The 13,105-nt window shown below is 42.5% G+C and overlaps 1 protein-coding gene across 3 annotated transcripts in view; it reads right to left on the bottom strand.

Annotated features, from left to right (window-relative positions):
• The window catches only part of LOC311518549 (bifunctional protein GlmU-like), a 131,533-nt gene that overhangs the window by 67,908 nt on the left and 50,520 nt on the right, over positions 1-13,105 (bottom strand). The window contains exon 1 of one of the 3 annotated variants that reach the window (XM_084624475.1): positions 7,899-8,004. The exons of the other annotated variants lie outside the window; for them this stretch is intronic. The gene's annotated coding sequence lies outside the window, so the exon portion shown is untranslated. Of the gene's footprint in view, positions 1-7,898; positions 8,005-13,105 lie in introns of those variants that run through there. 3 annotated transcript variants of the gene reach the window in all.

Here is a 13,105-nt window from a genome sequence, read left to right as displayed (position 1 = left end):
GCAGTGGGGGAGATTTCAGCAATTCTGCCAGCCGTTTGGTCTCTAAGTTCACTCCTCCCTTCCTGTTCTCACTTGACTTAGTTCTTTTAGGAGTCCTTCTAACCTCACGGCAGGTGGGACCTGGACTGATAATGCTTTCAATCCCATTTTAAGGTGGTAAATTTCCCTTGACCTAAGCAAGGGCTCAAATGAGATGAAAACCATGAAACTACAGTTGAATTGTGTGTTAGTTGGTTTTACATCAGGTGTGAAAAACAAGCTCCAAATTTGGAAGAATCCCATATATTGTGTGGTTTTCTGGCTAAATCTAACTTCTCTATGCATACACGCCACATCTTTTAATCCAACACAAACACACACAAAACACAGGCTGGCATGGCAAATACTGAGTCTGCGGTAGAAAACAACACAGAGGACAGAATACAGAGCTAAAATAACAGGTACAAAGATGGCTCACAGCTGAACACAGGCAAAAGACAAAAATGATGATTCACCAAGGAGATTTTCTACAGGGACATACAGATGTCACTCATTTATTAACATGTCATTCAGAGGTATGTGCTTTGATCCTATTAGTAAGACTGGTGAAAGCTGGGGCAGGACTGCAGAGAAAAACAATACAGCCTTGAGGCCAAATCCTGCTGTTAGTCATGCTTACCCTACTGGTCTCAAATAAGTTGTCACATGAGCAAGGAACAAGTTTGACATTTAGATCTCCAGGAACTGTGTAATAAGGGCTAATATTCCATGGGTAAGATTATAATTTCTTTAGTTCATGCTTTGGGTCACTTATTCTCACCCTCCCCACCCCACCCCACCCCATCATATGGCAGCTTCTCCAGTGAGCTCTGCAACATGACCAGCGTGGTACCAGATAGTCTCAATATTCCACAGCAACTACCTGATTCCCGCAGGCCCACAAGCATCACTGTTTCCTATAGCCACAACAGAAATAGAACGAACAGCATCCAGCTGCTAGTCTCCCAGTTACAGTGTGGTGTCTATGGAAATACATTGCCTCGAGACCCTGCTCTACCATATTAATCTCTGCAAGCTCCACTCGCCCTTCCAAAATTCACTATTTTGAGACTCTAAATATGTTTTGTATTGACAATTTTTCCTTGTGAAAGATTTCTTTTTTAGACCCTAACTATGGTCCTGTTTTTTCTCCTTAAGGGCCAGATCTGAAGCCCCATTGAAGTCCATGGAAAAATTTTCATAGCGATGAATAGGTCCTGGAGCAGTGCAATCTCAAGCGGATTCACGATTAAATTGCTCTCCTTTAGCAACCATACACTGCATTAAAGATCATTGCTTGGATGACATTCAACCTAGGAGCTCTGGCATCATTTCAAAATGAGTTCTCTTTGCAAGAATTTTAGCAATCCTTTATAACTGTATATTTTAAAACTTCACATTGACATGACAGTGACCTGTATTTGTAGAAAGTTCATGGGAAGAGACTATCAGGGCTCTCTCATATGCTCCACTAATTAACAAATGTCTGTGCACCATCTTAAGTCATTGGGACAGATCCCCAGCTCGTGTAAATGAGCAGAGCTCTCTTAAAGTCAATGGAGCTATGCAGATTTGCACAAGCTGAGGATGTGGCTCACGAAGTGCTATATAAATAGTAATGATATTATTCATGATCGGCCTAGAGGTGTTACAAAGGAAGATGCTGCCTTTAATCCCAAACCAGCAAGTATCAACTTCCTTCACATGCAGACTATATAGTTTATACATTAACATGGCCCCTACACCGTTTTGCTTCTTTAATAGAAATACAAGATGTATTCTCCCCGTATGCTATTTACTCAAGACTACAGATGTTGCTATAACAAAGAGCTAAAGAAAGAAAAACAAAAGGAGCATAGTACTGCCATTCAGACACTAACAGTTCTATTCTTTCGAAAAGAGCCACTGATTTCCACACCCAGCCCGGGGACTCATTTTAAAATCAGCTGGGCTGTTGAAGGCTGGTGTCCAACTCTGCAGTTGAATGGGCTCAGGGACCAATGGACAGAATATAAGCGAGCATCAGCCTTGCAATCTGTCTCTCTGCTGGACCGGACCATTATAAGTCCACAGCAAAAAACCCCAATTGTTCAAAATCCAGGGGGTAAAGCTCTCAGATAGAAGGGCTAAGACAGAATCCCTCTGCCTATTATGTACCAGTCTCCAGTGGTTAGCATCCCGAAGGAATAGGTGGCTTTGTTCATTTACATTGTTAGTAGAGCTGGATGGAAAATGCCAAATATTTTTCAGAGAACATTTCTAAATTTTGTTTCATGCAAATTTTGTGTCAAAATTTCAAGTTTTCAAAACATTTCAACCACTCGATGTGCTGGTCGGTAAACAGCAAAAAAAGAATCAACATTCTGAAAACCCAGACGTTTTCAACCAGCTGTAAGAACTAATTTCATAAAAAGCATTGTGAGGAAAAGATAGGGAGGATGGACCCAGGTCTGGCCTGGACTGGGACAACCTGAGTTTGATGCCCTGCTCTGCTACAGTCTATCTGTGTAGCCTAGGGCAAGTCACGTGGCATGTGTGTTCACTGTCAAAGTAACAGGTGATCGGCACCTGTGTCATAGTCTAGCCAGGGCATGAGCAGCCACTTACACACAAGGTATTGTGTCCTCCCTGGTGCTGTGCTCCCCCATGTGTGCTGCTAAAACTTCTGCAGCCAGATCCCTTGGGTTTGTGTGCTGAGCTGCTCTACAATTCGTTCCCAGTGAATTGTGGGAGAACTTGTCTGTCCTTCTGGGCACAGAGGGGAATTGTGGGAAGGCACTGGAGGACTATCAACACCTGTGTTGCAAAGCAGGCTGGTTACCAGCCTGAGTGAAAGCAGCGCTTAAGCTTTACCCTATACCCTAGGATGGGCCAGCTAGCCTGGGGGAGAGATTTTTGTGTATGGATGGGAGGGGGCTTAGGTGCTAACACCTGACTAAGAGCCCTGGTTAACGCAACAATGAAGACATACCATTAATTTCTCTGTGCCTCAGTACCCCCATCTCTAAAATGGGGATAATAGCACTTCCCTACCTCACAGGGGTGTGTGTGAGTAAATTAATTTAAAAAAAAGAAGACTGTGAGGACCATAGATACTGTGGTTATGAGGACCGTATAAATACCTTAGATAGAAGACTGTATCAAATAAGGACTAGGGTGAGCCAAAGACTTCTAAGCGCTGCCTCCTAAGGATGCTATCCCAAGCCTGGGCCCAGGGGGCATGCCAGCAGCAGGGCTGAGGGATGGAGGAGAGGTTAGGGGCAGGGCTGCAATATCCAGCTCTGAAGCCCATAGGGCAGCCCTGTGGAGGCGGGCATAATTCAGACGGACCCCCATGGTTGTCTAAATTATGCAGTTGTGCCCACTCACACTGGCAGTGAATTTGCCCTGCTGGCTACAGGCTAGGAATGAGGTTTGCAAGGGAAAAAAAAAGAAAAAGGAAAAAAAAAAGCCTTTTTCTAGAAATTATCAATATATTTGCTTCGAGCCTAATACCTATTTTGCCAAATTATCCAGCACACCATGTATTTGCCTAAAGTCAAAAAAGTGAAGGTTGGTGGAAGGAAAGTGATAACGGATCCTATCTGTACTGCAGGGCATCTGATTGAATGTCAGTTGCAAAGCCAGTCCTGTACATTAGGGGTAGGTGGGTGGTACGGAGTAGTCCACTACTGACAGCTTGTACTGCTTTGAAAAAGAAAAGGCGGATAGACAATAGTCCTGGAGGTAAGAGCTTTCTCGCAAGGGAGGCAGAATGTAGGTGATGTTCAGTTAACCACAGAGACATCAGAGTCAGCAATTGCAAAAGTGACTAGTAATTTTAGCTGCCTCGATTTCTGGGTACCTGAAATGAGACACATTAAAGGGGCCTGCTTTTCAGGGGGTTGGCCAAGGACTTTCTGACAATCAGGCCCATTTAAGGCATCTCTCGGTCACCCCAAAATCTCGAGCCCCTTTTGAAAACCTTTGCCCAGGCTTTGCTGGATTAATAAAAACTGCACCTTTGTGATGTGACAATGCCACCCCTGCTTCGCCGGGCACAATACCAGAGATTTATTGTTGTTCCTTTCATGCAGTTCGTCTTTGTAGTCCTGCAGATGATTTCAGCTGTGATCCTGCAATTAATTCTGTGCAAGAAGATCCCTGTTCCTGCACAGAGACCCACTAATCTCAGTGAGGCTGCACGCCAGCACAGGGGTCTTTGCACAGGGAGTCAGTTGCAGGATCAGGCCCTTTGCTCACAAAGCAGCTATCCCAAAAGTACTGTACATGAGTGAAACGGGATTTGTGGGGGAGTTAACTGACCCCTTCCCCTACCTCCCCCTTTTTTTAAGTGAACTAAAGCGTAGCTCTGTAACACAACTGGTGGGAAAAGATATTACTATTTGGAACCATGCCCAGAAAAACTCAGTAAAGCTCTTAGAGCTTCTCCATATCTGGTTCACCTGTCTCTCTAAAATGATGACACCTGGTGGTTAAAATGAGTAAAGGCACAGCTGACTTTTCCAGCCTCATATAAGGAGGCTGCTAGACACAGAATTTAAAGAAAATTCAGGGGGAAAAAATCACAACAGTGCAACTTAATGTATTTTGGCAGCAAAGATGGAGTACAAAAGCACTCCTATTTAGCTTTTCAAATTATTTTTCATGCCTTTTTATTACCTTGACATTATTTTCTGCGTAGAGAAGTACATGACAAAACCACTAGGGTTGTCTATGAACATTTGGGTCCTGAATCCACAAGACCTATGCACGTGCTTAGAGTTAAGCATAGGTGTCGTTAAGCATGCGGGTAAGTCTTTGAATATCTGGCCTTTACCTTTTCAATCTTTTTTATGACTAGGCTGTCTTGATTAGACTTGATTAGCTAAAGTGCTCCATAAAAGTTCATGTAGTTTGAGAGTCTAAAAAAAGCAATTGGTCTCATCTCAATGTGTATTTGCCATTTTAGATGTGCATCGTTTGGTCTGCATGCATGCTGCAGAATGTGTCACTGCAGTTACTTTGATACTAAAAAGTGATTAATTTTTAGAGAACATTCTTTTGTGAGTTGTTATAAAAATAGCTTCTTTTTAAATAGACTTGTAAAAGCATATTTGTGTCATTTTTAATAAATGTCTATGGCTTTGATCCTAACAAAAATGGTTTTGGTGGTTTTTTGTATGTACTATTTTGGGGCGGAACTGCAATGATCTGCTTGGAGAAGAGACACTCTCTAGCCCCAGAGTACATGCTCATTATGAAAGATGAAGACCTTCATTTTACAATAATTCTGAAGGCCTTAATCTTGCAATATGGTCACCGGGGATGATCCCTTATAAATGCAGAACCCCCACTGAAGTCACTGGGGCTAGGGTCCGTTTAGGGTAAGAATAGAGTGAAAGTTATAAACCTTTGCAAATGGACTTCGGCAAAAGGAACACCAAAGGAATCCACATAATATTCTCACGTCTAAACACAATGGACTGAATACTGTAGCAAAATGTTTTTTCTCTGCAAAATACTATCCGCTGACAACCTACATGGCATCACTACATAATTATCTTCATGTAACAGTCAACTCTGCTTCAATCCAGTTTCTTTCAGAGCCACAGAGGCTTTTGTGAAATTCTAGTCATCGTGGATGCACAAAGCAGAGAATGAAATAAAAGAAAAATCTGGACTTAGAAAAAAGGACAAAACCTATAGGAAGAAGTTGAATGTTAAATATCTACATGTGCATAATGAGTGCACTGTACTTATGCTGACAACACTCAAACCAAATCGTACCTAGTCGTGTCTGTATAGATGGTGAGCAATATTACCAAATGCTGTTCCTTACAAGGCGGTTTGGGGCTTTGAGGGTTAAATCTTGGAAATTTTTGTTAATGACTTCAGTGGAACCACTATGCTCTAATCCCATATATATCAGGTTTAGGGTTGCATATACAACAGTAGTCATATTGTCTAGATGGAATGTCATGATATACATCACTGTATTCCCAAAATGCCCTACCCCATCTCAAGCAGACAGAGTCTCAATGCTAGAGATATTATACATGACATCAGTGTCCAAATTATATCTAAAGAGGCTATAAAGAAAGTGATTTGAATGATCTCAATGCAGAGAGGAAATAAATGAGGTTATTTGCTAGAGAAGTAGGAAACTGATTCCCTAGCCAAAATTGCCAATCTCTCACCCAGATCCTAAAGATGGGGGCTTCTTCATAGCTTAACAGTCTAAGCATCAGGTTGAAAACAGCTATGATATCAAAACACGGGTACCCCAACCCAACCTAACAAGGTCAGCGTCAGAGATCGTCAACTGAATGCTCAGTCTGGCTCATCCACAGGACTCCTCTATTCTGCTTTAGATGGATATCAGAAATCACACAGAATATTAGTAAAATTACAAGGCTGCCCCTGTGTACTGGGACTAATATCACCTCTTCCCAGGCACAGGAGATTCCCTGTGGTGCTGCCCACACACCTGTCCTTAGGAGCAATTTCTCAGACTAGCTTCAGAATCCTCTGGACTTTCAGTAGTGTAGCAGCTGAGGGTGCCGGAGATTCAGCAGCTATATTCCTTGCAACCATTAAAGTAAGTTTGAGTAGAACAGAGGCAAAAGAAAGACATTAGTTCTTTCTTAGGGCCAGATCCTGCAACTGGATCTGTGCAGGCAAACCATTGCTCCTGCACAGAGCCCCGATTGCACTCTGCATACGTAGACCCAGACGCAGGATCAGGCCCTTTAGACGAGCCAGGAAGGCCACATAAAAGGCAGGTGCTAAGTCCATGTTTTGTCCAGAGACACTTACAGAACGGGGTATATATTAGTCCAGGTTCTCATTTTACGATGGCCCTTTTACACTGTTCTGACCATGAAGAGTGGACAGAAAACCCATGTAAATAACATTTACCAGAATAGTGTAAGGGGTCCTTAGTGCACCTGAAAATTAGACCAATCAGCCTCCCAGTTATAAATCATAATTTAAATACATGGAGATGATTCAATTTTTGTTTTCACAAAGAAACGTAGGATGATGTTGGGGAAAAGATTCGCAAAGGGAGGGAAATTTCAAATTCTCCTATTAGTAGGGTGATCACCTGTTCCTTATCTTAAGGCACATTCTTTATTTAGTATCTAATATCCCACATCCCACAGTGAGTCAATACAGGATAAACTTCATCCTGTTTCTCAGTGGTAATTAGACACTGTGATCCACCTGTTTGATTTTACACTACAAATGAAACACTGATGTGTGACAGGTTTCAGAGTAGCAGCCGCGTTAGTCTGTATTCGCAAAAAGAACAGGAGGACTTGTGGCACCTTAGAGACTAACCAATTTATTTGAGCATAAGCTTTCATGAGCTACAGCTCACTTCATTGAGCTTATGCTCAAATAAATTGGTTAGTCTCTAAGGTGCCACAAGTCCTCCTGTTCTTTTTACCGATGTGCGAGTGAGGTATCCCTTGAAAACAGTCTTTGTCCTGTGTTTGTCCACACTGGTTGTCCTCCTCTCTCTTGGAGAGGCAGGCACAGTGTGGTACCACATGTTATGGAGTCTGTGCAGTGCTTTGGGATCATCGTGTGCAGTCAAGGTGAACTGCTCTCCTGTGGCAACACCTCTCGTTGCCCCTTGCATTGCTGCTGAAATTAAATCCTGAAGATGTTTAATCACCTCCACGCACACGGACATTACAACCTCGCATGGCTGATTCATCTCACAGACGCAGCCAGAGACACTGGGATTTGAAGTAGCCAAAATGACCAAAGCAGGGCCAGGACCGCAGCCTTGAATTTCAGAGGAGCCCCCCAGCAAGGAAGGTGAATGTTGGAGCAGGGAAGTTGGAGCAGAGGAAACAAAGTTGCAGAGCAAGCTGAGCAGTTTAACTTACCATATTAAATTTCCTAGAGCCCTGCACGGTGGCTGTCCTGTTCCCTGGACTCCCTCCTGTGGCCAGGACTCTGCGCTGGGCCCCAGGACTCGGTTCGCTCAGTGCAAAGGTCACAGGCGAAGCAGGTGGCTTGGCCCTGGCAAGAGGCCCAGGAAAGGGAGGTGCTCTGGAGCAAGCAGCACAGCTACCGCGGTAGGAAATAACTAAAAGACGGATCAACTTGGATCCTGACGGATTTTGTACACAAAGTGTATTATTAAAACAGAGAACAAGTCTGACCATTCCTACTGCCTCCGGAAGATCCACATCCCCACACACCCCAGTGCAAGAGCATGCAAAAACCGGATCTGACAGCTGGATCTTGCTGGATCCAGACAATTTTTGAACCCAGGCCCCAAATTCTAATTCCTAAACAGAGAACAAGTGTTGATGCTTCTACTGCACCAACACAATCCAGACCTTGACACATCCTGGCACGACAGCACCACCGAATCCTTTATCCAGTCAATTTTTGGCCCTTCTTGCACAAATTCTAACACATTCATACAGAATAAACTTAGCCAGTTCTACTTCAGCAAAAAAAAACTCAGGATGCTAATGCATCCCAGGACATCAGTCACCACAAACACCCAAATCCAGCCCCTGGATCCAACTGGACTGAACAATTGTTTGCTCCCAAGTCCATCTGCCACTGCCAAAATCGAGAACACGCTGAGCCACTCCTGTTGCACCTTTATAGTCCAGATGTGATGCGCCCCAGTACAACACTCCTGAAAAACCTCAAATCCCATATCTGGAGTCTGCCAAACTTCAGTCTGCAAACTGAATCCTACTGGAGCCAGATAATTTTTGACTCCATACGTCATAGTTCAGATACAGGGTTTTAATTCAGGCCCTTCTCTAAAAACTGGAATGGGAAACACACAAGCACATCCCAGAAGGAGAGCGCATAAGCATCTTTTAGTGAAAGATGCTCTAATTTGAGATAAATTGGACTGTGTGCGTGTGACAGAGGGTTTTACTGAGAAGTGTTCTGAAAACACTGACCGAATGCTTCAACTTCCCAGACAATCTGAGCTATTGGTGTTTCATGGGAAACTCTGGAAAACATTTTATTTGGAAATAGCTCTGTTAATGTGGTCAGGAGGAAGGGGAGGGATTGTCCTACTCTGAATTTGCTATGGCAAAAGCAATAGAATCTACCTTACAGTGCTACGGGAAATCTCCCCATAGGTCAATTACATATTGTGTGTGACCATGATCACTGTAGGTCATGGATCCCACTGTCAAGATCCACACTATATGTCCCCCTTTTTCTCCTCCTCCATTACCAGTGATGTTTGCATGAAAACTGCATCCTTGTTCCCCAGGGTCAAAACTTGCCTTTCAGATCAGCAGGGGGGACATTAACTCCAGTACTTCTTCTGTTCTACCCACATGCTCAAATATCCCACTGATGCTGATGAGAAATGCACATTTGGGGCAAGCAGCATATCAGAACTGAGATCCGCCCTGTATATTGAGAAGACTAATTAATGTTAACGTGAATCTACTCCTGTTTATTTCCCATCTGAGAGTATTAATTCCCTGTGACATCACAATTTATCATCAGCAGTAGAGGATTGTTAGCTCAGGTGAGGAATAAGCAGGAGGAGCACATAAACTCTTAAGGGTCAAAGATCTTGTTTTTATGCAAATATCCACAATTAACAAAGAAAGAGACACAAAGCAGGCCAAAAAAACTAAAAAACTGATTTGATCATATCACAGTGATTCTCTGTGCTCTTCCCTGGCTCCCCATCCAATTCCAGACCCACTTCCAGGTTCTGATCCTAATCTTTAAAGCCCTCAATGGTCTTGGACCTATCTGTATTACAGGCTGCCTCTTCAGTCAAACACTGGTTTCAGAGTAGCAGCCGTGTTAGTCTGTATTTGCAAAAAGAAAAGGAGTACTTGTGGCACCTTAGAGACTAACCAATTTATCTGAGCATAAGCTTTCATGAGCTACAGCTCACTTCATCGGAGGCATTCAGTGGAAAATACACTGAATGCATCCGATGAAGTGAGCTGTAGCTCACGAAAGCTTATGCTCAGTCGAACACTGCAGCCAACAGAGCCCAGTGTGTATCTCTCGGGGACTGGGGGCAGGGCATTGCCACGGGAAGATCCTTGGCTATGGAATTCTTTCGCACCAAAACTCAGGATGCAACAGGGCCTTGATGTTTTAGGTTGACCCAACTTTTTGCAAAGCCTTTCCTCACCAGTGATGGGGTAAGAATGGCCTGGCAATCTTCCTCGTGAAAATACACACTACATGAAACATCTGAAAAATAAGGGAGAGGTGGAGAAAATGGTCTTTCATGGACTGAAATCATGCTATTCTTAATTTTGTATCTGGTGCCTAGATGCCCCAGTGATGGTTGCATAAGGAAGGCACAGATGGATTACATTCATTTCAATTTTTAGATGAGAACCGTGGCAAGTGAGCAGATGTGTTTCTAAATGGAATGTTTCTCAAAGTGCTTCATGAGGCATCTTTGAGTCTTTAATGCCAATGCAAAATATCTATTGAACTAAGGCACTCTGCAGTATGAGACAAGGTAGTTAAAACAGGTTGGGTGAATGCTTTCATAGCAGTGGCAGTAATTTATAAAGTTGTGGGTTTTTTTAAAGTATCAATAGTTGAAATCCTGAAGTTAAATCCTACTGTATGAGACAGCTGTGAATACAATTTAATTTTAAAGGCCAACAACTTGGCCAGTGTGTCTAAGGGGCTCTATACCTCTCAGGAAAAATAATTTTAAATGTGAGATTTTTATTTCCTTGTACACACTGCCACCTTGTGGCAGTGGTATCACTAATTTTCTTTTAAAAGGCTTCACAAATCCATCCAAAACAAATATGACTCATTTGGAAATATTTCCAATTCTCTTGATTTAAAACCATCTCTGTAGAAAGAAACAAATATTCATGATACATAGTATTTGCATGATGAACGTGCAATGTAGCTTTAAAGTACAGTAACAACATTCTTCTTAGTACTATCTATTATACCATATAACCTATTTCTAGTAAAGGGTAATCAGCTAACTACTAAGAAATTATACTAAAATATTGTTTATGTCATAGGTCACTGCACTTTTTAAGTTTCGTTTACATGTTTGGTCATTATTGTTTAAGTTCACAACTACTTTTGTTGCATAATTCTTTGTTTGCAGATAGGGTTAACGTTGTTTACAGAGTACAGATGAAGTGAGCTGTAGCTCACAAAAGCTCATGCTCAAATAAATTGGTTAGTCTCTAAGGTGCCACAAGTACTCCTTTTCTTTTTGCGAATACAGACTAACACGGCTGTTACTCTGAAACAGACAAATATGTAATTCCTCTGTAGCTACTTGGTAATTATTGTGCTATTACAGTGTAATTAAACATTAAAACAAGGATGCTCTATATAGCCATCAACAAGTGTAAGGTAGAAAACCAGCTTGCAATTAAAATTATAGAGTATTATAGCAGCACCAACTAAAACAGGTAGTTAAGAGACTATCAGCTTTTGGATGATAAACGTAATTCCTGAAGGCTGTATAGCTGGGCAGTGCTCTGGCCGATGCTTGGAAAGAGAATTTTACCAGTTCTCAAAGTGGACTAACTGCTTTTGCTATATCCTCCCATCCAGTCCTTCCTTTTCCAAATCATGGAAACAACCAAGTTATTTATGCTTTAGAAGCCACCTACTTAATGATTTAGTATACTATGTACTGTGGCTTACATTTTCAAAAGTGGCTAGTGATTCCGAGGGCCCCAGTTTTGGGATGCCCAATTTAAGCAATCTTAGAGGGGCCTGATTTGCAAGTGCTCGGCCTTGTCTTAAAATCAGGCCCCTTGAAGGTGTCTTAAGTTAGACACCCCAAAATTGAGGCACCCAATATCACTAGTCGCTTCTGGAACTCTTGATTTGTGTTTCATACCACAGACTCTATGTACTGTATTGGAATATTAAATTATTATAAGGTTTTCTACTGAACTTTTCACCATAGAATCTAGGTGCCACCATGCCATGTATTTTTATTGGACTTTGTACACAAACCGCAATAGTAACATTATATTTTAATAGCTTATGTTAGAATATTCTCACTGATTGTGCTAGCTCACTTCTAGGAATTGTGTTACTATGGCTATGTCTACACTACCGCCGGATCACCACTCTGGCGATCGATGCACCAGGGATCAGTTTAGCGGATCTAGTGAATACCCACTAAATTGATGGCAGAGCACTCTCCAGTCGACCCCAGTACTCCATCCGGAACAAGAGGAGTAAGGTAAGTTGACCTGAGAGTGTCTCCTGTCAACCCAGTGTGGTGTAGACACCAAGTAAGTCGACCTAAGCTATGTTGACTCCAGCTACATTATTCACGTAGCTGGAGTGGTGCTTTTTGTAAAAGGCTAAACCAATTCCCTAGTGTGTTTATTGTGACACTATCGCTTATCTGAATGATTGATGTAAGTATCAAGTTCTTTAATAGGTATATTTATAACTCATCAACCCTAAAAAATAATACAAGTTCGATGTGCCGGTGTGAATCATGGTGCATTGGTCAGGTAAGCCATTCTCAGACCATTTACCATCCAGCCCCTCTTTTATCAAAGGAAACCAACTAGGAGGGGAGAGAGTCAAGACAGGAGTAGGAAAGAGATGGCACTTCCCCTGTCTTAGACCTGAGGGAGGGTGGGTGGAGTCTCCAGCTGAAGAGCCAGACTGATGTGTGCATTAGAGGTTGGCTTTTCAACCGGAAATTCTCAGACCCACATTGGCAAAGAAGTAGAAGGGAGTTAAAAAGCCAAAAGACAGACTGAAAACATGCTTTGATGGGTTTTTTTAATCTCATGAGTTGAAGGGGTATTACTTATAAGTTGTGATGTCTTACAGTGAGACCAACACAGCACTTTTGAAAAATCCCATCCCTGCAGAAGAGTTCTGCAGTACTGAGCTCTCCAAAAGCTTCTGGTCTCCCAGCTCAATCGCATCCTATGCCTGCTATGTCCATCTTGTAACCTGATGAGTGAACTGGAGAAATAGGGTCAGATTTTAGGAGGGACCTAGCTTAGTGAAACACCAGAAGAGCTCAAGCACGCAGTCTGGGCCATGCAGCTAGCACCCAAAGACAGGCCTCTCGGCCTATAGCACTGAGCTTGGTGTATGTTCCTAA

This window comes from Lepidochelys olivacea (assembly GCF_965140295.1).
Source record: "Lepidochelys olivacea isolate rLepOli2 genome assembly, chromosome: 3".
Classification (NCBI taxonomy): domain Eukaryota; kingdom Metazoa; phylum Chordata; order Testudines; family Cheloniidae; genus Lepidochelys; species Lepidochelys olivacea.
Note: the sequence above shows the minus strand (reverse complement) of the source record. Positions and strands in the feature narration are given on the sequence as shown.